Source organism: Mesoplodon mirus (genome assembly GCF_964341445.2).
Source record: "Mesoplodon mirus genome assembly, chromosome: 7".
NCBI classification, from domain to species: Eukaryota; Metazoa; Chordata; class Mammalia; order Artiodactyla; family Ziphiidae; genus Mesoplodon; species Mesoplodon mirus.
The window spans coordinates 123410964-123438403 of NC_138983.1; the positions used below are offsets into that span (position 1 = coordinate 123410964).

A 27440-nucleotide genomic window follows, 5' to 3' on the forward strand; every position below is an offset into this window, starting at 1 on the left:
CTCCTCCATCTTCTCTACAACTCACTCTGCTTAGGCCAGGACTGGATGGGAGTCCAGTGGATCCTCCTTCTGTGTCTGTTGTGGAGGTGTTTGGACCCCAGGAAAAGTTTGAGGTCTGAGAGAGTTGTCTGGGGCCTTATGAGCAGGACAAGTGCAAAATTTTGGGTGGGTTGTCCTGAGGATATCCTTCAAAAGAGAAAATAGTCACTGGATTCCACTTTAAGGGCTGAGTTCCAGTCTTATTTTGCTCTGTATCTACCATGGCTGGCACAATTGCTTGGAAATAGGAGCCATTCAATATATAATTGCTGGATGAGTGAATGAATGCTGATTGTATCTGCCAATAAATGAATGCAATCCTGATCAAATACTGATTAAGAGACTGGGCTGTGAATAGCCTGAATTTGAATATAGCTTTGTCCCTTACAAGCTCTGTATCTTTGGACAACTTACTTAACCTCTCTGGACTTCAGTTTCATCATCTATAAAACAGATAATAGTATCGACTTTCAAGAATTGATTTAAAGTATTTACTAAAATAAGTCTGGAACAATATAAGTGCTCAACAATGTAAGCTATTATTATCTTTCTCATCAAAGTCAATGTTAACAACTAACACTCATTGATACCCCCTATGCCTCATGCTCTTCTTTTAATCTATTAGTCAGTTCATCATTTCAAGGAAAGGAAGCCACAATACAATAGTACCACTCTAATATGTCAAGATGCCTAATTTTAATAGAACAGATTCATTGTAGCCAAATATTTCTATTCTTTTGGTCTCTCATGCTCATCCGATTTAAGAAGCAAAGGCTGTGATGAAATCAAAACAAGTCTGAATTATAGCAGCAAAAGATGTTAAATCCTGATGCCCACTCTTGCCTCTGAAATGTTCTCTGCCTCACAGACATATCTGCTCTTATCTCATCTATGTCACTATTCTTAATTCTTAATTCTAAATTCTAAGAATCCAAGAATTCTTAATTCTTGGGTAAGATATAGGAGAGAGAATGTTTAAGAAACAGAATGTTCTTCTGTAAATATTATGATACGGTCATTTTGATGCTTTGTGGAAGTGGTAGTATGGGGTAGCATTTGACTTTTAGCCTTTATTTCTCCCAGTAACTAATGTGAGAAATGAATCTTCTCCCAGGATGGCCAGCCTTCACCCCACCCCTGGACATAGTCTCATTCCTGACCCGTAGTCCAAATATTTTACTAATGCCAACTTTATTGTGGGCAAATTGCTGTTAAATCCTGCAATTAATCTTTGGCTTTATAATTAAGTAACTGGATTTAGATTTTGGCTTAAATTTGTGGCTTTCTTGCTTTTGAGTTGGGCTGTATCTTGTGTAACAACTGGCACCATAAAATACCCAATGTCTTGAACCATTTTGGCTTAGGACAATTGTCTTGCTCCATTAGCAAAACAGTAGACAATATTCTGGGAAATGTGGCATAATTCTTCAAATTTTCATCCATAAAAATAGAAGAAATAATCCTTATTGATGTCACTAGTGGAAAAAATATAACAGAAATCAAAGTCCATTTCAAAACTAAGAAATGAATCAAGAGTCAGACATGGAATAAAGTAAGGGCAAGGTAACTCTCAGAGTTGGGATTTGCAGATGTTACAGGTGATGGATGAATTTGGTAGCAATTTTACTCATACATAAAAGCTTTTGAAAGAACCAAGTTAGTCTGCCTCTGTTTCTTTCTTTCTCTCTCCCTCTCGCTCACCCCTTTCCTCCCTCCCTCTCCCCTCTCTTTCTCTGTTTCTCTCTTTTCATCTCTGTCTCTCTGACTCTCTCTCTCTTCCCTTTTGGTGGACAGGGATATGTAAATGTCAAAATGTAGCCTAAAAACAACTTTTAAAAATTTGATCTACATTCTAAAAAACGGTCCTGAGGTTATTTGTATTTGCTTTTTGATTTACTTATGTCCAATACTTTTCCATCCCTGCAATGTCTAACTGACATTTCTTAACAGTTTTTTTTTTTCCTAGTCCCCTACACTCAATATCACACACTATTCTTTTTACGTTGGAAGGCAATTCTGAGTTCACCTCTCTCCTGATTTTTTTTTCAGGCTTCTAGCAGCCATGAATAAAGTTTCACGTGTAATACTTAACTCTTTTTATAAACAGAAATTGTACTATAAAAACTGAGGTCCCGAAAAGCCAAAGGCGGGTCAAAGTGGTGGGACTTGCGCTGCGGCCGCGGAGACATGAAGGCCTTCCGCACTCCTCCTCAGCATCCGGGTCGGTGCTCGCCCTCGCTGTCCTGTCCCTGGCCCCATGGAGAAGACGGAGCTGATCCAGAAGGCCAAGCTGGCCAAGGAGGCTGAGTGCTACGACGACATGACCACCTGCGTGAAGGCCGTGACGGAGCAGGGCGCCAAGCTGTCCAACGAGGAGCGCAACCTGCTCTCGGTGGCCTACAAGAACGTGGTCGGGGACCGCAGGTCCGCCTGGAGGGTCATCTCGAGCATCGAGCAGAAGACAGACACCTCCGACAAGAAGCTGCAGCTGATGAAGAACTATCGGGAGATAGTGGAGTCCGAACTGCGGTCCATCTGCACCACGGTCCTGGAACTGTTGGATAAGTATTTAATAGCCAATGCAACTAATCAAGAGAGTAAGGTCGGGCTTCCCTGGTGGCGCAGTGGTTGAGAGTCCGCCTGCCGATGCAGGGGACACGGGTTCGTGCCCCGATCCCGGAAGATCCCACATGCCGCGGAGCGGCTGGGCCCGCGAGCCATGGCCGCGGAGCCTGTGTGTCCGGAGCCTGTGCTCCGCAACGGGAGAGGCCACAACAGTGAGAGGCCCGCGTACAGAAAAAAAAAAAAAAAAAAAAAAAGAGAGTAAGGTCTTCTATCTGAAGATGAAAGGAGATTACTTCCGGTACCTTGCTGAAGTTGCTTGTGGTGATGATCGGAAGCAAACGATAGATAATTCCCAAGGAGCTTACCAAGAGGCTTTTGATATAAGCAAGAAAGAGATGCAACCCACACACCCAATCCGCCTGGGGCTGGCTCTTAACTTTTCTGTATTTTACTATGAGATCCTTAATAACCCAGAACTTGCCTGCATACTGGCTAAAACGGCTTTTTTTAAAAATAAATTTATTTTATTTATTTTTATTTTTGGCTGCGTTGGGTCTTCGTTGCTGCGCACGGGCTTTCTTCGGTTGCGGCGAGCGGAGGCCACTCTTCGTTGCGGTGCACAGACTTCTCATTGCAGTGGCCTCTCTTGTTACAGAGCACAGGCTCTAGGCATGCCGGCTTCAGTAGTTGTGACACACGGGCCTACTTGCCCCGTGGCATGTGGGATCTTCCCGGACCAGGGCTCGAACCCGTGTCCCCTGCATTGGCAGGCAGATTCTTAACCACTGCACCACCAGGGAAACCCTAAAACGGCTTTTGATGAGGCCATGGCAGAACTTGATACACTGAATGAAGACTCATACAAAGACAGCACCCTCATCATGCAGTTGCTTAGAGACAACCTAACAGTATGGACATCAGACAGTGCAAGAGAAGGATGTGATGCCACAGAACTAAGTGCATACAGGGTGTCATCTTTCTTCCCCTCAAGAAACCTTTTTACTCATCTCCATTCCTTATTCCATTTGGATTTCCTATAGCAAAGAAACCCATTCATGTGTATGGAATCAACCGTTTATAGTCTTTTCACACCGCAGCTTTGGGAAAACTCCATTCCTTGATTTGTGTTTGTCTTGGCCTTTCTGGTGTGCAGTTACTGCTGTAGAAAAGTATTAATAGCTTCATTTCATATAAACATAAGTAACTTCCAAACACTTATGTAGAGGACTAAAAATGTATCTGGTATTTAAGTAATCTGAACCAGTTCTGCAAGTGACTGTGTTTTGTATTACTGTGAAGATATGAAAATGTAGTTAATTAAAATTTAAAGAGTGTTCTACATAACTTCTTAATTTCTACATTCCCTCTCTTACTCTTCTTCGGGGATTTTCTTTCAGTAAGCAAATTTCCATCCTCTTAATATATTCCTTTTTGGTAGGAATCCAGAAGTATTAGATTGAATGGAAAAGCAGATGACATTTTGAGGCTGGAGGTCACAAATTAAAATGCCTCCTGTATCATATATGATGGAGGTCTTGTGTATCTGTGACAACAGGGAGTTTCCTCATTCATTCTTCATTTGCTGCTGTTTAAGTTGACAACTTCCCTTCCCAATAAAAATTCACTTACACCTCCTGCCTTTGTAGTTCTGGTATTCACTTTATTATGTAATAGAAGTAGCATGTTGCTGCCAGAATACAAGCATTGCTTTTGGCAAATGAAAGTGCATGTCATTTCTTAATACACTAGAAAGGGGAAATAAAGTACACAAGTCCAAGTCTAAAACTTTAGTACCTTTCCATGCAGATTTGTGCACATGTGAGAGGGTGTCCAGTTTGTCTAGTGATTGTCAGAGAGTTGGACCACTATTGTATGTTGCTAATAATCATCGACTGTAGTTCCAAAAAGACTTTGTGAAAATGTTATGCCCTATGTAACAACAGAGTAACATAAAATAAAATTACATTTTATAAACCATTTACTATGGCTTTGTAACAATTACGTACTCATATTTTAAGGGACAGGTGAATTTACTACTTTCTGAAGTTTATTGGTACTTCCCTTTTATCTCATTTAAAATGGAGTAGTGGTACCCATTTTTCTGCATTGTGATACACTTGTCTAGGGATGCCTGGACCTGTATAAACTTAAGAGTTAGTGTTTTACCTTAGATCAGTTTTGTGGACCCTCCCTTCCTTAGAGGTAAATGATATTAGTTAACTGAGATAAAGTGGACATTCTAAAACTAGAAAAAAAAACTGAGGTCCCCTTCCATTTAGGAGTCCGAAAAGGAATTCAAGGGGCTCTCACTGGTCAAATATGGGGCAATGTGAACTCCGAAAAGAATGACTGCAGTTGTTTGAAGCACATTGAATATATAAAAGTCTCCGAGTTTATGGGAGAGAGGGAGAGGGAGTGAGAGAGAGAAGAAATTTCATTTATCATCATTGGAGGTAGGAAGCACAGAAATACCTTACTCTAAATGTTGATAATTAAAGTTAAAGAATTCGCATTCATCTTGCTTTTCCTGTGTGAATTATATTCAGGGAAATCAAAGAGCTTGAACTGATGAAGGAAAGTTCTACTTAACAGAATTGTTCCAGGGAATAAATGTGGAAAGAATTAGAAAATCACCAGCTTTTAAGCTCCTAATGAATTTGTCTATTTAGATAATATTATTAATAGATGCTAAAGTAATTACAGATATCCACAAAGCACCCAAACATTGCCCCACAAATTACTTACTGGCTGTAAGAGGAAAGTGCATCTACACAATGGGGAAGTCAGCCTGCCACCACCCAAACCTACTCAGCATCACTACAAGTGGGACAGTAGGCAACTACATGCCTTCTGAACACTTCATGCAACATGAAGTGCTTTTGTCCAAACTGTTGAACCAGAATCTAATTGAGCCTTCAGATCTATGTCTAGTTTATAGGAAACCTAGAAGAGTAATGGAACAAATTAACTAACATCTTGGGGAAGCAATAAGAAAATTCAGAAGATGGGTTATTCTGCAGAACAACTGCCTCATTTTTCAACAAGTCAATGTCAAAAAAACAAAGGAAGTTGTGAGATAACTGTTCTAGACTAAAAGAGATTTAAGAAGTAGAATGGTGGTTGCCAGGGGTGGGGGGTGGAGCAATGTGAAGTTGTTCAGTGGGTATAAAGTTTCAGTTGCACCAGATGAATAAATTCCAGAGAACTTCTGTACAATATCATGCCTATAGTTAATCCTACAACATGCAGTTAAAAAATTAAGAGAGTAGACCTCATGTTAACACACACACACACACACACACACAAACACAAACTAAACAAAAATAACCAATTTGCACAAGGAAACTTTTAGAGGTGATGGATATGTTTATTAGGTTGATTATGGTGAGGGCTTCATGAGTGTTACACATTTTGTTCCAGATAAATTTATAAAGTCTAGTTGAAACAACCCCCATCATACTCTGATCTAATTCACTCTGACTTGTTTTTTACAGATGACTTGTTTTCCTGCTTAGTTGCATATCCACACCTGGTATTTTTCTCTTTTAAGGACACTCCCCTTTACACTCCCTTCTTTGTAAGCATTCTTCATTCCAGAGAGAAGGTCACAGTTCGATAACCTTGAGAACCACAGAAGCCCATCACAAGACCAGTCCTGATGGTCTCCAGATGATTTCTGGATGGAAGGAATGCAGGCCCTGCACGTACCCTGCTCCTAATCAACAACCCTGCTCCCTGAACCATTACTATAAGACTCCTCAAAACAGCCCCCTTCCCCGGGCTGGGACACACAGTTTTGAGTGCATTATCCTGCTGTGGCCCCCCTTTGCCTGGCAAAGAAATAAAGCTATTCCTTTCTGCTTCACCCAAAACTTTGTCTCCGAGATTGAATTTGGTGCTGGTGTACAGAGACCAGAATTCGGTCACAATATGTCCAAGCTCAAATTATACACATTAAATAAGTACAGTTTTTTTGTATACCAATTATACATCAATAAAACTGTTTAAAGAAAGAAAAACTTAAGAGATGTAATATCCAATTAATAAAATGTATGGTTATTTATTGAATCCTGGCTTGAACTTGTAAAAGATGTTTTGGGGACAATTGGGGAATTTTGAATATGAACAGGATACTTGATATAACTAAGATAATACTGTAAATCTTGTTGGGAATGATAATGGCATTGATCTTAAGTAAGAAATGCCATGTTTTAAAAAGGAGAGGCATACATACACTTTTGGAAATTAAGTTTCATTTGTCTGACATTTACTTTAAAATACTTTTGCCAAAACAAAACAAGTGGAAAACAAATGGGACAAAACTAAATAAATGGAAAAAATATAGTAAAATTCTAATCATTGTTAAAACCAGCCGATAGGTATCTGAGGATTAATTATATTAGTCCATTCTACCTATTTATATAAATGTTTGAAAATGTTCAATAAAAAGTGAAAAAGAATATGAGGGTCCATAATCCCTTTGTTACAAGGAAATGGATGAAGTCATATCCATCATTGCTTTTCTCATAGTGAGTTGAAATCCACAATAAGGGTAGTAAATCTGGCAGAATTTCCAATGAAACTGCTGTGATTATAGGTACGTATAGTCGTTAGTGTAACTGAGATGTTCAGGCTTCATTTATCTGTGACAAAAATTACATGTTACAAATCCTATTTTTAAAAAATTTGAAATAAAGATATATATAAATATATAACACATATATATGTTAAAAGCACAACTAAGTACAATAGAATGGTAGCACATGGAATACCACTCCCTCCAAAGAGTTAATTATTTCTGTTTCAGGTTGGCAGGTGGTATACCATAAATTTAAATTCATACTTCTTATTGATTATACTGACATTAGATGGAATTCACTGAGTTGTCACTGGGAAAGATGAGGAATCTAGATCACTTCCAGCTTCTTTCTTCCACTATAAGATTTGTTCCTTATATTACTACTTTTAGTGCTTCTGTGGATTGTTTTTTTTATTACGTTAGATAATACAGTCAAACCTCTATTGCATGTTAGATCACCTGTAGTCAGTATGTCTTCACTGCCAGCAGGTACAATAGATAATAATACGTCACTACTTCTTCCTTCCTTTCACCTCTCTCCCAACCCAACCAAAGAAATGGCAGAAATAATATTTTTAATGAAAAAATTAATAACAATTTTAGGAAACAAGGAAGAGAACCAATAGCAGATGGACAATTTTTGAGCATTTTCTGAAAGTCAGAAAACAAATCACTCCTCAGGGGTATGGGAGGCAGCAGCTTGGTGCAGGAGAAGGTTGGGTGCCCTGGACCCTGGGGGGCAGGGGAGCTGTCTGGTTGTGCCTTTGTTCTTCTCTACATTGCTTTGGGTGGACTTTTGCCCATTCTGTCATCACTACAGGTCCCTGGTATGAGTCAGAAGTGGCAGTGCCCATCAGAACCATTGGATCCACTTGGTCAGGGAAAGTATTTAGAAGAGTTACACAAAGTTTCTGCCTCCCCAGACCTGGTGGAGGGCCTGCAGAGTGACTGCATCCAGCCTCATGTGACCACCTGACCCAGGGCTCAGCCTGCTTTTGGTGGCTGTTGTTGCTGGGGGTCTCGGGCCACAGCATGCGTGTCACGTGTCTCCTCTCAAGAAGTTTCCTGGCCTCGTTCCTCAGCTGAGAACCTCTCAAGACAAGTAGGCTGTGGTCCCAGCCCTCTCTGATGCCATCCCCCCACCCCAGGTCCTTCTGGAAGCCCCATACTTCTCATTGGTACTCTAGTGGCTCTCCCCTAATGAAGGTGACACACTGGAGACAGCCTGGCTGTGACAGCTATGAGTGAGCCTGTGCCCCGTGTCTGACCCCCCATGGCTTTGCACAGTTCCTGACAAAGGAGGAAGCCTGCAAGGTCAAGTGGCTGCCCAGGATGCCCAGGGTGAGTTCAGGCCATGGGGGACCTGGGGGAGTTGACTGCATACCTACAACTTATGAAAGTTTTTAGTATTGCTATTATTTCTCTTTCCATAATCACCCCTGAGGGAGGTAGTAAGATCATCCCATTTTACTGATGAGAAAACTGACACAGAAGGAGGTTAAATAATCTGCCCCAAATCACATCAATGATCAGTAGCTTGGACCAGATTTGAGAGGTCTGACTTTAGAGTGCTTTTTTCCTTTAACGACTGTATTTCCTGCCCATGAATAGAATTAGGAGAGAGGATTAAGTAGAAGAGAGAAAGGCATGCCAAAAGAAAAAGGAAATAGAGGGTACAAAATAATGGTATCCCAGACATGTGAGCAGCTAGAGGAAAAGTTTGACTGGAAGGAGATAGTATTAAAAAGAGGAGGAGATAGGAAGGAAGTGGAAAGAAAGTCTGCAGTTTCAACCCTTGTTTATATATTGTACATGGAAGATCCCTGTTCTTGCATTTATCAGCAAAACTTCTATTTAAGCTTAATTTTCCTATATAGTTTAAGGAGTTCTGTTTATGAGACAACACATCATTCCCTAACCTTTACAGAAAATTTGCAATTTATTTAAGAATTGCAAGGAGGAAAGGAAGGAAAGAAGGAAGTGAGAAAAGAAAGGAAGGGAGGGAGAGAAAAAAGGGAGGAAAGCATGGAAGGAAGGGGAGAGGGAGGGAAGGATTACTAATTTGTGAAATCCCAAAGTGCGGAAAGCATAGAGTTGGAAAAGTGTTACCAAAAGCACAGTAATAAATGATCCATTTGGGCAGGAAGAGGGAGAACAATTCAAGGTTATGTCATATGGTAAGATTTCCTGAGGGCTTCAGAAGGAAAGAGTCTCACAATGGATTTTGTACATGGTTATTAATTCCCCTGGGCATGTACCAGCTATATCCCCAAATCTGAGTTATCTTCATAAGGAGATGATTTACTCTGGCCTGCCCAGGGAGATTGTTATGAAACTGGATTGAAACATCTAATGTAGTGAGTGAGCAAACATTTCCTAGCTTTACAAAGTCTTTGGGGGGCAAGGAAGGGGTCACAAAAATGACCCAGGCAACTAGTACAAACATCAGTATGGAAGATAATGTATGTTTCCTTTCAGTGTACAATACATGGTATGAATCTTATTATAGGTAAATATGAAAGAAATTTCATGCACAATCACAAGCAACATGACATCTCTTGGTGCTGACACTGTCCCTTTCCATTAGATCTCTTGTGCTCAGAACCCTCTCCTGACTGGTTCCAAGTTCTTCCCAGTTCTTCCCAGCTGTTGTCTCTTTGTAGCTCTGAATCGATCAACAATGCTTTCTATAGAAGGGGAAAATCAGAAATGAAGAAACTTCCTAAATTTCCTCTAGAAAAATAAAATATCAAACTGGTTGGAGACAACATACACAATTCTAAGGATGAGAGACCATTATTATCTCCATTTGATAGATGAGGAACCGAAAATTCAAAGAGGATAAATAAAATAGTCAAGGTCACATGAAGGGCAAACCAGTAACCTGAGATTTAATCCCAGATCTGTACAATTCCTAACTCAGATCCTAACCACAACACCGTACTGCTTCTCATGCCATTATGACGGCCCACTTCTCAGTTAGACTCTCAACCTTGAGTCAACTTCAGAGTGGAAGTCTCTTTCCCCTTATCCCACCAGAGTGCGTGACACCATAGAGCTTCAACATGTTGACAATGAAAATATTCCATTCACTTCTGCTTGTAATGTTATAGCCAACAGCTAGGGTCTATCTTTGCATTCTTTTTCCACCATCTTTTTCCTACCACTCGGCCAGTCTTTTGCCATACACAGGCTTTGAAGTCCAAATGTTACCTGCTACACCAAATGAAGAGACTTGCATGCCCTGTTACCATATTTAAGTACCTCTGAACTTTCTACTAGAACAAACAGGAAATTCATAATCCTCCATTGCACTACCTCTGAACAAAAAGTCTTCCCATCTGTTTCTGAACATTCCCAAATGGGGGCCTCGTGAGTGCCTATGAACCATCTGCTGGTCTTTTCTGTGTTTGCCTCTTCCACCCCTCTCTGTTTTGGTTCATGCCTGCTGGCAAGCAATGCTTGCAAAGCTACTTGAAGGAGCATCATTGGGACTTCCACGGCTTTATTTTACACTCTGGGTAATGTTTCCTTCAGAAACTGTCTCCTCCTAATGCTAATAAAGCTAGTGATCCTTGGCTTGCCGCAGTTGTGCTAGATTTCAGGTTACAGGTCGGGAGAATACCCTAAAACTCTATGCTACACTTTTGCACTGGGGTCCTGTAGCAGCATTGTTTGTGCCATAGCTCACGAAAGTATTTTGTCCACACTAACAACATCTGAGGTCTAGCTCAGCCAGCCAAAATTCCTTGCTGCATGTTATTAAATCACACAATCATAGGACTCAGAGTTAAAGGGGATGGTGAAGAGCTTCTGTGTTAACCTTGTACGAGGTGCCAAATTCCCATTTAAATCAGTGGTTTTCAAATTTTAATGTGTATCAGAATCACCTGGAAAACTTAAGTCACAAGTGTTTCTTGCAGTGTGTACCGGCAACAAATTTTCTTAGCTTATTTTACCTGAAAATGCTTTATTTTACCTGAATATGCTTTATTTTACCTTTATTCCTGAAGGATATCTTTTGCTTGGTATAGAATTCTGTGTTGACAGTTGTTATTCATAAGCATTTTAAAGATGTTGTTCCTCTGTTTACTGGCCTCTGTTATATCCAAAAGAAGTCAGCTATCATTTGAGTCATTATTCAGTTTTTATGTATTGTGTCAGTTTCCTCTGTCTACTTTCAAGATGTTCTCTTTATCTTTAGTTTTCAGCAGTTTATCTCTAATGTGCTTAGGAGTGGTTTTCTTCAAATCTATCCTGCCTGGGGATCTATGAAGTACGTGAATCTGTAAGTTTATTTCTTTTGCTAAGCTTAGGACATTTGGGGTTGTGATTTCTTTACCGCCCCCCACCCTTATTTTCTTTATTTACTCTCTCCTTTCCTTATGGGGCTTGTTAAAATAAAAAACAAATGGAAACCAGCCTTGAAAATTCCCTGAGCAGACAAAACTACTTTAGTCATACAAGCAAAGTTTAATTTAGCTTACTTTACAAGAATAACTTGACCTAGGTCATTTCTTGTTTATGACTCTGGAAATCATAAGCAAAACTTAAACTGTTGATATGAGGTAACCACTGACCAATTCCCTATCATTTAAGAAAATTCTAATGTTATAATTAATCACTGTGAAGAATAAACAGTCACTGTCTCCTTACCCTGGACCCTCATTCCATGTTTGATTTGAATGCTCCAGGTTCAGAAACTGTCTTTTTGCTGTGTACATAATAAACTTCTACTAATTACTACTTTGGTGATTCATTAGTTTTACCTTGGCTGTCTCTGAACTGTTGACAGATTCCAACTGCATCTATGTTAAACTTTATGATATTGTCCCAGAGTCTTGGTTCATCTAAAAACATTTTTTAATGTACTGGATAACTTTTTTTTTTTTTTTTGTGGTACGCGGGCCTCTCACTGTTGTGGCCTCTCCTGTTGCAGAGCACAGGCTCTGGATGCACAGACTCAGAGGCCATGGCTTACAGGCCTAGCCGCTCCACAGCATGTGGGATCTTCCTGGACCGGGGCACGAACCCGTGTCCCCTGCATCGGCAGGCAGACTCTCAACCACTGCGCCACCAGGGAAGCCCACTATTGATTTATCTTTAAGTTCACTGACTTTCCTCTATAATTGTCATCCTGCTTTTGAGTACATCAGTGACTTTTTAAACAAATTTTAGTTCTAAAATTTATATTAAAAAATTAGTGTCTATTTCTCTGCTAGTATTTCCTATGTTTTTATGTATTGCAAGAATTTTTTCTTCATGTCATTGAGAATAGTTTAAAATCTGCTCATTCCAACATCTGAGTCATCTTAGGGTTAGTCTCCACTGAATTTATTTTCTTCCTGAAAATGGGTCACATTTTCCTGTTCTTTCATGAATAGAAATGTCTGGGATTGAATTCTAGATATTGTAAATATTATGTTGTAAAGACTATGGATTCTCTTATATTCCTCTGATAAGTATTGCTTATTTATTCTTATTGTTTTAGCACTCAGTTGACTTGGTTGCACTCACACTGCAAACCTGTTCCTTGGGAAGCAGTTCAAATCTCAGTTCAATTCTTTATCCTTTGCTAAGCAGCTTGGAATCTGCCTTGCACATACATGGTCTGCGGACAGCCAGAGATTTGTTTAAAGACTGTACACAGCATTTGGGGATATCTCCCTCTATCTCTCTCATTTCTAGTGTTCCTATATGCAGAAAATTAGAAGACACTGATGAAAGAAATTAAAGATGATACAAATAGATGGAGAGATATACCATGTTCTTGGATTGGAAGAAGCAGTATTGTGAAAACGACTCTACTACCCAAAGCAATCTACAGATTCAGTGCAATCCCTATCAAACTACCACTGGCATTTTTCACAGAACTAGAACAAAAAATTTCACAATTTATATGGAAACACAAAAGACCCCGAATAGCAAAAGCAATCTTGAGAACGAAAAATGGAGCTGGAGGAATCAGGCTCCCTGACTTCAGACTATACTACAAAGCCACAGTAATCAAGACAGTATGGTACTGGCACAAAAACAGAAATATAGATCAATGGAACAGGATAGAAAGCCCAGAGATAAACCCACACACATATGGTCACCTTATCTTTGATAAAGGAGGCAGGAATATACAGTGGAGAAAGGACAGTTTCTTTCTATTGGCTATCTTTTCTGGCTCTTCAAGTCAGAAAAGTGGAAGATTTGCTTTAGGAGTTTTAGATGCCCTGTATAGTACAGTCTAAAATTTTCCTTAGGCTCAAAGCTGTGAAGACAATAAACACACCAGTTTATTCTTGTTTTTCCAATATTAATCCCTTTCCAGAATCTGCCTACTTTTACTTTCTCTTCCTTCCACGCTAGATTTTATAATAGTTATTTGTGTGAAAATCTGCTCATTATAAGCTTACTTAGCCATACTAGAACTAGAATCTCCTCTAGTGATTTGAAAGGTATGCATTCTATTTCTCATTTTAATATTAACACTAAAAATGTTAATATAGCTTTAATTTTTATTTAGGCATTAATATCTAGAGTTAATCAGTATCTATGGCTTGCCCAAACCAGAACAAACAAACACCAAGAACCTTAGCAGGGCTTGTTTCTATCTTCTTTCCTTCACCATCATCTATATTGAGATCATCTGGGATTCTCAATATAGATTATTAACCTTTTACATTTAGGCTTCTTTAGTTTCTTTGCTTGCCCTTGCTTCTTATGACCTGTGTCTTCTCTGAATTCATTTATTTCTCCTTTTGGAGTATATCCTCTAATAATTCTTTCAGACTATGAAGTTGATAACATTTTTGATTTAGTTTTATTTTAATTTTTTAATTAAAATTATATAGTACATAGATTAATGGCATTTGTCTGACAAAGCTTGTAATGCATAAGAGCAATCCCCTACATCCTTACTCCTTAAGTTCTGCTTTCTAGACTTATTATCTATTTTTGATATATTCATTAGCTTATTATATAGGGAGATAAGTGTTCATTTCTCTTACCCTACTGCCCTCCCATACACATACACACACACACACACACACGCACGCACGCACACATCTTTCCCCTTCTCTCCCTCTCAGAAGACTATGTTTTTGATTAATTACTCAGGATTTCATATTACTGGGTGTATGAGTTTCCTATTGCTGCTGTAGCAGATTACCACAAACTAGTGGTATAAATGAACACAAATTTATTACCTTACATCCTGTAGGTCAGAAGTAAAATATCAGTCTCACTGGAGTAAAGTGAAGATGTTATCAGGGCTTGTTCCTTCTGGAAGTTCCTTGTGTTTTCCAGCTTCTAGAGACCACCAGCATTCCTTAGCTCATGGTCCCTTCCTTCATTTTCCAGACCAGCAGTGTAGCATCTTTAAATCTCTCTGACTCTTTGACCTTTGCTTTAGTTGCCCATCATTTTCTCTCATGCCAACCCTCCTGCCTCCCTCTTATAAAGATCCTTTTGATACTTTGGGCTCACTTGGAAAATCTCCCATTTTAAGATTCTTAATTTAACCACATCTGTAAGTCCCTTTGCAGTGTAAGTTAATATATTCACAGGTTCCAGGGATTAAGATGTGGCCATCTGGGTCAGGGGCTTGGCATAATTTTGCCTACCATACTAGGATTATAAATATCTTTCTATAAATGAACCACATGGTATACTATGATTAAATTTTCATTACTTATATAATTTATTTTGATGTTGATAATTATCCTTTGTTGTTTGCTTAATTTTCTATGTACTTATACATTTTTTCCTATACTCTATGTTAGAATAATAAAACTCTCTTTAATATGTCAAACACTTTGGGTAAACTACTAGTTCCTGTGATGGTTAATTTTGTGTCAGCTTGACTAGGCCACAGTACCCAGGTATTTGGTCAAACATTATTCTAGATGTTTTTGTAATATTTTTAACATGAAATTAACATTAAATCAGTAGACTCTGATTAAAGCAGATTACCCTTCATAATATGGGTGGGCCTCATCCAATTATTTGAAGGCCTTAATAGAAAAAGAGTGACCTTTCCTCAAGAAGTGGGGGTTTTCCAGCAGACTGCCTTTGTCCTCAAACTGCAACTCTTCCCTGGGTCTCCAGCCTAACAGCCTACCCTGCAGATTTTGGATGTTCCAAGCCTGCACAATCTTGTGAGCCAATAAATCTCTCTCTCTCTCTCTCTTTGGCTATATACACATACTCTTGGTTCTGTTTCTCTGGAGAATCCTGACTAATACAGATTTTTGTATTGACAGTGGTTCTAGAGGAACAGAATCTTAAGGATGAGTTTTCTGAATTGGTTCTGGGATATCTGGAATTGGTTCTCTGATCTGATTAGATTTAAAGACACTAATGACTCTATTTCCAGTAATAAAGAATGATGTCTTTGTAAGAGGAGACTAGGACACAGGTTGGTATAGAGGTAAAATCATTTGAAGAGTCATAGAGAAGATGGCCATCTATAAGCCAAGCAGAGAGGCCTTAGGGGAAACCAACTTTGCCAACATTTTGACCTTGGACATCTAGCATCCAGAATTTTGAGAAATAAATTTCTACTGTTTAAGCCACCCATCGATTAGGTCTTTACAGCAATTCTGTAATATTATTTCTTCATTCCTCATTTTTAGCCTGTTCTTATTTGATTGATATAATATTCTGTCCTGTTCCTCTGAGAATATTACCTTGATTTAAAAAAATGTTCTTTTCCTTTAATTATCTTCTTGAGTGTCCTGTTTGTTGAGTTTGGTACTGTTTTATGTAGTGAATTTCCAGAATGTTAGATGCTTCTTGCTGCATACTCATCTTGTATGAGAGTTTCCCTATTCTAATTTCAGTGGATGCTAATTTTGGGGGTGAACAATGCTGCCTTAAGTGATTGTGGTACTGAAACAGTAGGCTATATTTCAAGGAGGTAAAAATATTTATTTGGGGGGCATGGGTTTCCTGCTTTTTCCTGGGTGCTGCAAGTAGCCTAATATGTTGTCTTTCCTCTCTTGCCCAGGTACCCATATTCATAGTTTTAGCCCAGAGGCTAATGTTCTGTTGGCTGTTCCTTGGTATAAGTGGACATGGGATGTCATTGTCCTATGGGGTCAACTCATCTGGACATTCAAAATATATTTCTTTAATCACCTAGATGTTTTGCCAGGGATCCTTCCTGACCCCCGCGTCTACCCCTTCAACTTGAAGTATTGATACTTCCAAAGTCATTGCCACCTTTCCTAAGAGTCCTCTTATATGTTTTGGACAATGATTTCTTCTGTTTATCCAACCCCATGTGTATATTCTATTTTTCATGGCTTCCTCATGATCACTGGTATACATTTTTGTTTTATAGTGTGTTTATGAATTTATTCCTTTAAACAATATCTTTTGTGCCATTTTTAAGGATTTAGGTGAGGAAGTGGAGACAGGAGTTTGTGGGCAATCCATTCTCCAATTTTTTTTAATCTTTTACTATGCTCTGGAATAGTTTAAGTAGCACCAGAATTATTTGTTATTTTAAGTCTTGATAGAACGTATCTTTTTTTTTTTTTTTTTTTTTTTGCTGTACGCGGGCCTCTCACTGTTGTGGCCTCTCCCGTTGTGGAGCACAGGCTCTGGACAAGCAGGCTCAGCAGCCATGGCTCACGGGCCCAGCCACTCCACTGCATGTGGGATCTTCCCGGACCGGGGCACGAACCCGTGTCCGCTGCATCAGCAGGCGGACTCTCAACCACTGCGCCACCAGGGAAGCCCAATAGAACGTATCTTAAAGAAACCCCCTGAATCTGAATTAGTGGCAGAGTTTTGACTACCTATAATAATTCTTATCTTGGTCAATTTTGATCATTTGTATTTTTTTTAAAAACCCATCTTTTCACATAGATCTTTTACTCTGATACAAATTTGACATAGTAAATTCTTATTATAACTTTAAAACTCCCCTATGTATCTACAGATATGTCTTCCAAATACTGCTTACTTGTGTAATGAGCAACTTTTAGGGCAAAGCTAATTCATCTTGTTTCCTCCACAGTGTGCAAGCACAGGGCTTTATATATTTGTTTAGTTTTCTTTTTAATCCCTTTCAAAATGCTCATTGTACTGGCATTGGTCATGGTTCAGGGGACGAAGACTTTGGTCAATGCCAGGTGTGTGGCTAATAATTCACTTTCCTATACACTGCTTATCTTTAAAGCTATGGCTGTCAGTAGAAAGTAATGAAACTTAGCATGATCTTCAGTTTGCTTCATTTCACAATTACATCATCTTTCGAATATGTTATTTGTACCCTCATAGGGTTGCTAAGACTCTTCAGCTTCTCTTGGATACACGCTCCAGGAAAAATAAGCACATGTCCCTGTGTGATTCAATGGTCACTTCTCTGAAGTATAACAGGGAGTTTTGCATGTCTCAACCTCCTGTGGTGTTTGGGAAATTTTTTCTTTTCTTGGCATTTCTAAAAGCATAGTATAGATTTTCTTCTTTTTAGCATATTCAGAATAATCTTCTACAAAAGAGCCTCAACTCTGTATTTATAAGAATATAAAGGTTTCTCTTTTTTTACCTCTGCTGTTTGGGATCTTTCCAAAGCCATTTCTTATGAGTCGTTTCCTTTTACCACTTTTTTTTTTTTTTTTTTGCAGTACGTGGGCCTCTCACTCTTGTGGCCTCTCCCGTTGTGGAGCACAGGCTCCGGACACGCAGGCTCAGCGACCATGGCTCACAGGCCCAGCTGCTCTGCGGCATGTGGGATCTTCCCGGACCGGGGCACGAACCCGTGTCCCCCGCATCGGCAGGCGGACTCTCAACCACTGCACCACCAGGGAAGCCCTCTACCACTGTATTTTTACAAAAGGATTTCTTATATCTTATGTGAGAATTTTTCTTCCTCACTGATAAGCCAGGTTTGTAGCCCAAATCTATGAGTTTCTAGCTTTGTGAATGTAGGCAAACCCACTTAACTTCTGTGACCACAGTTTCCTCGTTAGAAAAATGGAGGAGTTAAAATTATTTCCATCTCGTAGGATTGTTGTGAAGATGAAATGATATAATGAACGCACATTGCTTAGCGTGGCACACAGGAATCAATAAACATTAGGTGGTACTGTCAGTCATAATCATCATCGTTGTTGCCATTTATATTTCAGTTACTTTCCTCTGATATCAAGCAGAAACTCCAGCTTAAACTTGCAAGAGGTATCTGGAGTGATCACCTGCAACAGGAAAGTAACCATGGCACACTGTCCTACAGGCCTTTGTTACAAGTATCTGTCTCTCTGAATTTGAGCTTTATCTAAGTGGTCCTATGTGGGCACCGTCTGTGTCTGTTTGTGGTGTTCCTGGAAAGCGTGCTTCTAAAACCTACTTCTTCCCTTCTCTCTCTGGAAGTGATAAACTGCCAACCTCTGAGTGCTAGCAATTTGCAAGGTATTGATTTCCCTGACTCCTGCACTCTCTCCTAGAACAGACATACACATGGTAAAACTTGTTTCTTCCTTTACACAATTGGATTTCTCTTATTTTCTGTGTTCTGACAATAGTCTGATTTCGATCTTTGACCCAGAATTTTAGTGCTGTGTTTTCCTTTTAAACCAGTTCTTTCAGCACTGATATTGGCCAAAGCCCCACACTCATCTCTGCTGATATCAGTAATATCCCAATCCCATTTCCACCGATATCAGTTAATGCTCAAACCCATCTTCACCAATATCAGCTAATGCTTCAAATTCCTTTCCACATGGATTGGGTGGAGGTGGGTTTGGGGCGTTACCTGATATCAGTACTGGAAGAATGTTTTTAAAAAGAAACAGAGCAATACGTTTCTGCAGCAAAGATAAAAATTATAATAATAAAGTATGAAATGAATTAAAATATTAAATTATAAATATAATAGTAACATTTCTTTTTTTTTTTTTTTTTTTTTGCTGTACGCGGGCCTCTCACTGCTGTGGCCTCTCCCGTTGCGGAGCACAGGCTCCGGACACACAGGCTCCGCGGCCATGGCTCGCGGGCCCAGCCGCTCCGCGGCATGTGGGATCTTCCGGGATCGGGGCACGAACCCGTGTCCCCTGCATCGGCAGGCGGACTCTCAACCACTGCGCCACCAGGGAAGCCCAGTAACATTTCTTGAGTGTCTAAAATGTGCCAGTCACTCAGCTAAACCCTTTTTTTGGCTTATACCTTGTTATCCTGCCAAACAATCCTTGAAGTAGTTTCTCTTATTTTCTCCATTTTACGGATGAAGAATCAGAGCTGTGGATGGATTAAATCACTAACTCATGATCACACACATCTGTTGAACAGTGAATCCTGGACACAAGTCTAGGTTTTGAGGAACTCTAATAAATTGCTCCCCTATGCTTACCTCTTGAATTCTAAACCGAGAGGAATAAAATAGAAAGATGGAGATCAAAGATTGGCTCTTTTACTGAAATAAATTGGAATGGAGGGCATGGCTTATGCAGCAAAAATTGGCTTCCCACTTCTCAGTGTCCCTCAACTAAGATCATGGGAAAGTTTGATTCTGCAGGGCAGACACACCTGACCAGGCTGCTGCCTTATATCACTGTAGGTTGGAGATGGGAAAAATAGAGAATAACTTCTTGTATACTATTTTTATTACTAAAGAAAATTTGATCTTGTCAGTAAATTATGTGTTATGATGCTTCCTAGCTATGTAATCTTAGCTCGGTGCCTCAGTTTCCTTACCTGTAAATGGGAATTATGGTCATATTTTCTAATATTGTTTTTATAGTGTAACATGTAAGCATGATTGAAATAGTACCAATCAAACTGGAAAGGTGAGGGAGTAAGCAGAAGAGAATAAGAGTTTTTAGTGACGAGCTTACTTGGATGTTTAAAATCCATTTATTTTATGCAGAAATTTAGAATTGACAAAACTTTCATCTTTCTAATACCTTTACCAATTTGGTAATGTAGATACTGTTACCTACATTTTATAGATGGGAAACTCAGGCTCAGGTGGCTTAGGTGGGCTAAAGTGGAACAGTCAATACATAGCAGAGGTGGAAAGATAGTCCAGACCTTTGCCTTATCATCTATTTCCTACTTTTTTTTAACATCTTTATTGGAGTATAATTGCTTTACAATGTTCCTATTCCTTTTTATTTTTCTTTTAGGCTGGGCATTTTAGATAAGCTTTCTATTTAGTTAGTGTAAATATTTTTCTTTACCAAAGCTAGGAAAGAGTGTGTTTCTCCATCCTTTCTTTGTTTCTGTGGATTTTGCTTTCTTAGCTGCCCCTAGAGCCCTTTGCTAATGCAGCTCAATCCCATGTACCTGAGCTGATTTGCTGAGAGAGCAGGAGTGCTTCCCCTATTAAATTGTGTCTAGGGCTTCCCTGGTGGCGCAGTAGTTGAGAGTCCGCCTGCCGATGCAGGGGACACGGGTTCGTGCCCCGGTCCAGGAAGATCCCACATGCCGCGGAGCGGCTGGGCCCGTGAGCCATGGCCGCTGAGCCTGCGCGTCCCGAGCCTGTGCCCCGCAATGGGAGAGGCCACAACAGTGAGAGGCCCGCGTACCACAAAAAAAAAAAAAAAAAAAAAAAAAAATTGTGTCTGGTGTGAATGTGGTCTTTGCCATTCACCTTCCTGTAAATTCTAGATAGAGACTTTGTCTTCAAAGTATCATTTGTACACACTAGATATACACCAAAGTTTGACTTTACCCTAGGAATCTGGCCAAAAAAACTGGTGTTCAGCTTTGGCTTCATCATTAGTCTTAGCCTTTGTATGTTAGACTAGATATATGTTTAAACATAACTTTTGCCACCTTTAACTTGTCCATGATCAATAACAGCTTCATCCTGTGGTTTACTATTATGTCTAAATGGTTTAGCAATGTGAGTAATACAAACATGACATGTTATTCAGATTTTTTGCTGATACCTTTAAATGTAAGTGAGCATTCTAGATGTTATGTAGAATGAAAATCTCTTTGTGTATTTTATATACGAACATTCTCAGCCCATTAAAGTTATAAAGGCATATATATTATTGCAATTATAAAATGGAACAATTATGAAGGCTGTTCACTTTTTTTTTCCCATCTTTATTGGAGTAAAATTGCTTTACAGTGGTGTGTTAGTTTCTGTTTTATAACAAAGTGAATCAGCTATACATATACATATGTTCCCATATCTCTTCCCTCTTGCGTCTCCCTCCCTCCCACCCTCCCTATCCCACCCCTCTAGGTGGTCACAAAGCACCGAGCTGATCTCCCTGTGCTATGCAGCTGCTTCCCACTAGCTATCTATTTTACATTTGGTAGTGTATATATGTCCATGCCTCTCTCTCACTTTGCTGTTCACTTTTTGTACAAAAATAATTAAGAATATTTAAATATAAAGATATAAGTTAGTAGTTAATACAAAAATTAAGGGAAGCTGGGTAACTTCAGGAAGTTATCCTTGGTCAGCAAATAACTATTTATAAGAATTTAAATAATACAAAAGCCGAATAATAAAAATATGATTATGCCATTGTTCTAATATTTGTAACATGACTAGATATTAAAATAAGTTTTAAGAACCATATTTAAATCTTAGTTTTGTAGTTCCATTTAGGCCATGATTCTCTCAAGGAAAGTTTCTTTTGGGAATTCTTGTTGTCTTGTGAGAATGAAGTATGAATGTCAACTTTGTGACCTTCAAATTTCATGAGAAGAGAAAACTCCAAAATCACATAGAAAAACTAGTTATAATAAAGAATAATAGAGTAGAATACAAGAAGAAAACACTAGGGAAAAATTAGGTGCCTCTCAATTTCTTGTTCTTTTACCAATTTTTTTTTTTTTTTTTTTTTTTTGCGAAACACGGGCCTCTCACTGTTGTGGCCTCTCCCATTGCAGAGCACAGGCTCTGGACATGCAGGCTCAGCGGCCATAGCTCACGGGCCCAGCCGCTCCGCAGCATGTGGGATCTTCCCGGACCGGGGCACGAACCCATGTCCCCTGCATCGGCAGGTGGACTCTCAACCACTGCACCACCAGGGAAGCCCTCTTTTACCAATTTTAATGAGTTATTTTATCTCACAAATGTGCTATATAGGAACTGACCACACTAAGCAAATACTGCTCCTGTGGTCACATGATAAGCTTAAAATGTCAAATTTCACTTCTAAGTTTAGTGATAAAATTGCAATAATAATATTTTTTCTATATTATAAAAATAAAAGTAATTGATTTTGTATAAATATACATTTTGTGTACACATAAAGTAATATATTTTACATCCCACAACTGCCTTCTATAATGTCTATTTGGCTTGGCTTTAGCTGAATAGTGGTTTTCACACTTGACCTTTGGGCATTTGGCTAAAATCTATATTTGGTGAACTTCTACTACAAACTATCTTGTATAATTTTGTCAACCATGTTGTACCCTTAGCAGTGGGGTGCTGACCCTCATTAAGTGAGTATTCCTACTATGTGGTGTAACTAGTTATGATGATGGGTATTATTATAGTATCTTTATTTCTGTTAACTGAGCCAGGATTTTTTGTCAAGAATATCAAATAAACTAAAAACAAAACAAAACAAAAAGCAAACCTCCTAGTAGGAGTTAAGTATTGTAAGAAATTCAGTATGCCAAATCCAGAGATATAAACCATTTGAGGATTGTTACCAAGACCAGAGATGAGTGAGGTGACAGAAATCCTAAGACCAAGAACTATTAGGAGATCCACTTCAGGTGCCAAGAATCCAAGCATTTAAAGGGCCAGGAATCAAAAGAGTGCATTTTCCTCTTTTATCACCCTATGTCTAAAGATAGCAATTTTTATGTCTTGTTCCTACGTTAGCATTGTTATGTCCATCAGAAAATCCAGATTCCCTATCTCTTTGGTTGATTCATAGTCGTATTCCACAAAGATATCACTCTGACCCATTTTATCTTCAAAGTGATGCTCATGTCTTTTCCCTTCCCTCTTCCCAGGTTCTTTCTAGGAATGAAGTATCTATGTAGGCTAGATTACACTATAGTAATGAACAACCTCTAGACGTAGTGGTTTAATCCCCCACAAAAGTCTTTTACTTGCCCTACTTGCCTCCTTTATTTCTAGGTTCCATTAGGTGTGTGACTCCATGGTGACACTCGGATTCAGGCTGGTAGAGAATCTGTCATCTTGTAGCTGCAGCATCTGAGCACATGCCTTCTTCAATCACCACAGCAGGGAAAGAGAGATGGGGGCAAAGCATCTGGACCCTTCACTGCATCTGTATAGAAGTGGTAAGTGTTATTTCTGCTCACCTTTCATTGGCCTGAAATAGTCACAAGTCACATGGGCTAATAATTGCAATGTTTTGTACACACAGAAGGGGAGGAAAGTCAGATTTTGTGGATATGAATAATGGCTACCACAGTCTCTCTTCTAGTCTCAAAATATTCAGTTCACTCTTCTCTAACAACCCTCCCCAAGGGAGACAACCTGAAATGTCAGCCAGTTATGGTTTTGAGCTCAAAGCCCAGGGCCTCTTCAGGAAGGATCATAGCCTCTACTTCAGATCCAGGCCTGACTCCTCTATATCTGGAAATAATGAATGAGAAAGGCAAGTTATCTGTCTGCCATGGGCCCAAAATCTAGGAAGAGGAAGAAATCACCAGTTTCCGGGAATTCTTCAGTCTCACTGGCAGGCATTGTGAGGGTCTTCTACCCTGGAAGCTTCCTAGTCCTTTGTTTTCTTGGCCCCAGTCTTTGGGAGATTTTCCTTTTATCGTTTTCTTCTTCAGACACAGCCGATGATGACTGGGAAATAGGTGCTCTATGAGGGCTATGCAGATTTCACAGCCCATGTTCTGGCTAGAAAAGGTCAGGAGCAAACAATATCACACAATCTTTCAAAAACATATAGAGCTTCTTGCCATTTGATTCCAGTCATCTTCATGTGCCAGAAACCACCCCCATATTCACAATTCTTTTTTTGCTTATTATTATTTTATTTTAAAACAATCTCAAGCACATAGAAAAGCTGCAAGTATGGCACAAAGAGCTTTCTTTTCTCTGAGCCATTTGACAGCAAGTTGCTGATCTGATGCCTCCTCATCCCCTTGTGTGTGCATTTCCTACTAACAAGTATGTTCTCCTACGTAACCAAAATATAATCATCAAAATCAGGAAGTCAACATTGATATGTTAGTACAAGAGGGAGGGGATATATGTATACATATAGCTGATTTACTTTGTTATACAACAGAAATGAACACATTGTAAAGCAACTATACTCCAATTTAAAAAAAAAGAAAGAAACCTCAGACACATTCACATTTTGCCTGATATTTCAAAAATGTCCTTTATAGCAAAAGAATTCAGTTCAGAATCATGAGTTGTTTTTCATTCTCGTGTCTTCTTAGTGTCCCTCACTGTGGCCCAGCTCCTCAGTCTTCCCTTCATTTTCATTACGTTGACACTTTGGAAGATTATAGACCGATAACTTTGTTCTGTGTCCCCTGATCTGCATTTGTTTCATGTTTCCCCATTATCAGATTCAAGTTGTATGTTTTGTCAAGAATATCACAGAGACGATGCTGTGTCCGTGCCATTGGGTGACAGAGTTTGATTTTTTCACTTCGATCACTTGAATAAGATGATGTCTACCATGCTTCTTCACGGTAAAGTTATTCTTTTTCCATTTGTAACTAATAACTATTGTGGGAAGGTACTTTGGAACTATGTGTATACCCCATTTGTCATCAAACTTTCAGTTTATTCATTTATTAATTTGTATTTAGAGTACATATGTTTTCCATTTTATTTAATGAATTATAATCCCTTACCATCATTATTATTTTGATAATTAAATTGTCCTAGATTTGATCAGCAAGTGCCCCTTCAAGCAGGCATCTGTGTTCTTTTGACATGTCTTTATCATTCTTCGAGCTACTCCTTGTTTTCTAGGACAAGAAGGTACCCAAGCTCATTTTATACTTTTCTTGCCCCAGCTCTGGAATCAGACATTTCTCCAAGGAGCCCTGGTTCCTTTTGGTAGAGAATGGGTATATAGAAACCATGATCTAGGCACTGGTATGTTCATTGCAGTGTCACTCTTCCTAAGCTCTCTCAGAGGATAGAGTTAGGGAATCAGTGTATGTATGTATACACACACACACACACACACACACATAAACATACACATTTACTTCTATCTCTCTATCAATCTATCATCTATCTATCATCTATCTAATATTACATATAACATATATATAAAATCTCCACAAGCTCATATGATGCATCACAAGGCTGATTCTAATTTCTTCCCTTTTCATATTTAAAGTGCCCTTCTCTGACAATGAGAAACCCATCTCCCATTATCCTTATTTCATCAATCCCTTGGTAATCATCCATTTCTACTGCCCCTTCCCTGCACGAATGCCCTCCTCACTGCACTTAGGCTCTGACAGCCTGACTCGATCTGCACTTCCCATGTGGATGCCACCCTCAACCAACTCAAGAGCTGATACCCATGCTAGGATGCCACTCCACAAAGACCCCTTCTTAACCCTGCTGGGTCTCTAACTCCCATACTTGGAATGCCTTTTTCACTCTGGGCTCCAAAAGCCCATAACAAGCCATCCTCCACGTGGGGTCTTCTGTACCCAGCTCAGGGTTTGCCACCTTGTGTCTGATGTGCCAACTCCCCCTCTCCCATCACCATGGATGGTCACCTCGGTTCCCATGGGTCTCTCACCCTCTTTGCTAGTGTGTGCTTCTCACAGGGATGTCCTCTGATACCCCACGCCAGCCCACTCCTCCAGCAAGACTCTTCAGCCTCCTCAGGCTCTGACACCACTTGCCAGGACACTTCCCTCCACAGGGAAACCCTCCTCACCCTTCTGAGGCTCTGACACCTACACTCCCTCCTCCAGGTGGACAACCTCCTCGCCACAGTCAGGCTCAGACCTGGGCAGCTGTCCTATGCAGATGCCCTCCTTATTCAGCTCAGACTCCAGTACCCTCCTCTGGGCCACTGTGGCTGTCCCCACCCCGCACCAGGTATGGATGGTCCACCTGCCTTTGCCCAATTTGGCTTTAGGGGCAAATTCTTCAAGAAGAAAAGGGAAGAGAAGAGAAAGATCCCATTGTTCCTTTTGGGACAAATTTCTCATAGCTGGTGTGTTTCTTTGCATTTTCCTTCCCAAAGCTCTCTTTCTCTATTCCACTTCTGGGGGCAAGTTTTACCCTTAATATTTGACATGAGTAATTTTATAAAGCTGGAAAAGATTTACTGAGCAATATATCTGTAATCTGATCCTTGCCCTTAGGTAATATAATCTGTTGACAGATTTTATCATCTTCCTTAAAATTGCTTTCTGACTCTTGTATTTTACTATTTGGAACCTAGAAGCAGTTGGGGTTTTTTGAGCTTGCAAAGCCCCAATTCCTAAATCTCTCAATTTCCTTTCATTTGTGCTTTCAAATTAAGCAATTTTCTCCTGGGCTTATGTCTTTATTATAATACCTAGCCAAACGTGACAAATATCACTAAACAAACATTCTAACGTATTTCTCCCTAGAGCTGTACGTTCACTCAAATCATGATCTATTTCTCAAGTTACATGAATGACAGATCTACGAAATATTTGGTCACTATAAAACATGGTTCACAGCCTTTCTAGCCTCTGTCATCAGTGTCCTTGCCAATGACCATCTAACTGTGAAACCTGTGCCACCACGTATTTTGAGTTATTATTATTATTTTTTTTTACAAAGGCACCAAATTTCTGGCAGGAAATTCTGCATTAATAGGAATGGATGAGGTTATGTTCTGATAACAAACAATCCAAAGTTTCAGTGTCTTAATACAACAAAAGTTGATTTCTTGATCCCATCGTATGTCCTGTTGTGGTTGGTGGGGATAAAGGGAAGGCTCTGTTTGGCATAGCCACTCAGAAACGCAGTTTGTCAGATGTTCTGCCATCTGTATCTACACCATCTGAAACAACTAGCTCCCTAGTTGCCTCAACAGGGTAATAGGGACTGGTGAAGAGTGCATGGACTTTCCATCACCTCACACCAGATATGACATACATCACTTATGACCACATTTCAATAGCCAGAATTAGTCATGGGTCCCAATCAACCATGAAGAAGCTGAAAGTGGACCTTCATATGGCAACAGGGGCAGAACTAGATATTGGCAAATACTAGTATCTTCTGCGTGTACCTTTCACTAGCAGATTTCAGTTGTGTCTCATTCCAACATGGTTATTGTTTATGAAGTGTCCTTCACACTCATTCAGCAGATATTTATTGAGTGCCTAT

General features: G+C 39.5%; 1 pseudogene across 1 annotated transcript; it reads left to right on the forward strand.

Moving 5' to 3' along the window:
• Nucleotides 1-2190: 2190 nt before the first annotated feature.
• LOC309808339 (14-3-3 protein theta-like) lies at nucleotides 2191-3999 on the forward strand (annotated as a pseudogene). The gene is made up of 3 exons (XR_014296190.1): nucleotides 2191-2641; nucleotides 2868-3104; nucleotides 3417-3999. The product of XR_014296190.1 is annotated as a 14-3-3 protein theta-like (transcript).
• The last annotated feature ends 23441 nt before the right edge of the window (nucleotides 4000-27440 follow it).